We start from the raw sequence: 2,777 nt of genomic DNA on the forward strand, positions 1-2,777 counted from the left end.
ACATTCACAAAACGCATCATCACTAGTTCCTGCCTCTCAAGTATTTTGTTACAAGGTACAGCTGTTCAAGGACAGGCAGTCTACTGAATGTTTTAATAATTATAAGATTCCCAACTGTACAATTACCACCATAAATTTGAACTGAATGCTGCTCTTACTTTCAAGTTCTGACAAAAATCACTCTTAAGAAATATCTATGCCTACACTACTCCCAGTGCTCACAAACTAAATCCTGTGTACAAGAATACTCTCCAGCAAGTGTATGAAAGCCTCCTCATTGGCACGTGCAAAGAATTTATTCAAACAAGATGGTCAAAGTCATTGATATCTTAGAATTGAAGAACATGAGGATTAACCCAGTCTTTATTACCATCGATCCCTTGCGTGATACTCCTTCACAATTGCGAGCATATCTCAAAGAATTTCATGCAAAAATAATGGGGTTGACTGGACCTGTAAATGCAGTAAGGCAGGTAGCCCAATTGTACCGTGTTTATTTCAAAAAAACTGATGAAGAAGGATCGGATTACCTTATTGACTGTTCACATAATATGTACATGGAATTTGTGAGAATGTTTGGGCTGGAGTATAATGCAGAGCAATTGACTGATGCTATAGCTTATGAACTTATATTTCTAATGACATAATGCGCGTGCGCAAGGAATAATGGATTGAGTAATCAAACACATATAAGACATGGGCAGATTTCTGCTGAGTAGAATTGTGATGGCATCAGAGCCAAACGTTTCTATTCTCGTTACCCCTTCAAGGGCTTTTCCAACCTCCATTCCCACTCTTTATCCACCTCGCAAAGCCTCTTGGGATATGGACACACACCCAATCCCATCGAAGCAACGCATCGTTACAGGAACTGCTTAAGTTTACCGGTTTTGCATTTGAATAGTCATGTCTTCAAATATACAACATCATCAAATTCCAAAAAGAATGGAACTAAAACTAACCGTCACTTACTGCAGAATGGCTTGACATCAAGGCCATTGGCATTCAGGCTCGGCATTGTTCCAACAGCATTGTTGGTACTTATCAGTGCAGGCCTTCTGTTACACTACAATGATGAAAGGAGGGCTATACCAGAAAAAGAAGCGTTATGCATTCACCATGTCACCGGTTCGAACCCGGTCGGGCCCTCCAACCGCGGCATTGCTGCAATGATATGATCCAGTGGGCCGCGGATAGAACTCTGCCTCTGCATTCAAAGAACCGGCTCAGAACTTGCAAAACCTCGTCAGAGGTCCTCTGGCCTCATCCATTCAACATCTCAGCGATTCTTCCAGTTTTCCAGCTGATCCGGACGAAGCATACGACTGGTTAGTTAATATCCATGACAATATATTCGAACGCGTCGACGTTTCCATGGACAAATTCAAGAGAGGTCGGCAGGAGCATCATAGCGGTAACCTGGTAGTGTGGACGACATAGAGAATGGTTTTCAGTTGGTTTATGGAAGCAGAATAAAATGCAGAGAGCGGAAGTTGGCTCTGGGTGCTAAGGCCACGGCGGCGGAGGGGGATATTTCTGGAGGCGTGAAAGTGCTTTCACGGGATAAGAAAACCAGTGGTGGGCATAGCCGGGTGCCATTTCACATTCCCAGCATACCTCGGCCTCAGGACATATACAATATAATTGTGGATAACAGTAGCGTGCCTTTCAAGCATCCAGGATTGCAGAAGACTGAAGACGTTGCATTAAATCCCATTTCCAAGTTTCAAAAATGATCTCGAAGCCGGGAGGCGTTCAAAATGGATGCGAATGTCAGGACTGAGTCAATGTCACTCAGGACAGAGGCGTTCAAAATGGATGCGAATGTTAGGACTGAGTCAATGTCAGGACAGAGGCGTTCAAAATGGATGCGAATATCAGGACTGAGTCAATGTCAGGACAGAGGCGTTCAAAATGGATGCGAATATCAGGACTGAGTCAATGTCAGGACAGAGGCGTTCCAAAGGCAGCGCTGGAAAGGAATATGGCAGAGGGCCAGGACTGTTCATGACAGAGGAATGGCAGCGCTGAAACAGGTGGCTCACAGAAATAGGTGGCTCACAATGGAGCAGGGCAGGAGATCGCCCGCTCTGATACCATGTTAAACACACATGAACAACTCAAACATATGAAAGATAAATCATTCAGTACATTTTTTATTAACAGGAGATGTACATTTATAATACAATGTTGTGACTCTTGGGATTCAGATCCCAAGGTCTCTTGGACTGCTTTGTCCATTCAACTTCCACGCTAACCCATTAGGATTAGGTGTCCAACAGCATCCATGTCAGGATTCCCTAGGTATCATAGGTAGAGTCATGGGAGTTTTGGTAGGGCGCAAGGTGATGATTTTGATTGATGGTGGGGTTTACCATAACTTCATAGATGCGGCCATGGTTGATCAAAGATAAATTCTAACGGAGTAGTTTGATAGCCATACCAAGTGGCCATCAAATGGACTATACAAGATAAATCCCCAAGTTGAAGCTAACAATGGAGAATCTCACAGTGACAGATGATTTCTTCATGGTGGATGTGTTGGGCACCAATGTGGTGCTAGGATTTCAGTGGCTCTATTACATTGGGAAGCATACTACCAATTAATGGAACATGGAGATGGGTTTTACATATCCAGTAGATTGGAAGAAGGTTGTTTTAAGGGCCATGCATCATTATCCACCAAAGATAGTATCATCTAACAACATGGAGACAATGTTGCGGTGCAGTGACATTGAGTGGGGTCAAGTGCCTCATTATAGACAATAGACAGAAGG

At 43.4% G+C, this 2,777-nt stretch overlaps 1 pseudogene; it reads left to right on the forward strand.

Moving 5' to 3' along the window:
- The first annotated feature begins 308 nt into the window (after positions 1 to 308).
- Positions 309 to 647, forward strand: LOC149174091 (protein HCC2 pseudogene; annotated as a pseudogene).
- Positions 648 to 2,777: the final 2,130 nt, after the last annotated feature.

This window comes from Pinus tabuliformis, chromosome 4_1 (assembly GCF_031772625.1).
Source record: "Pinus tabuliformis cultivar Carrire ecotype Pingquan chromosome 4_1, CPIR1, whole genome shotgun sequence".
In the NCBI taxonomy this organism is placed as follows: Eukaryota; Viridiplantae; Streptophyta; class Pinopsida; order Pinales; family Pinaceae; genus Pinus; species Pinus tabuliformis.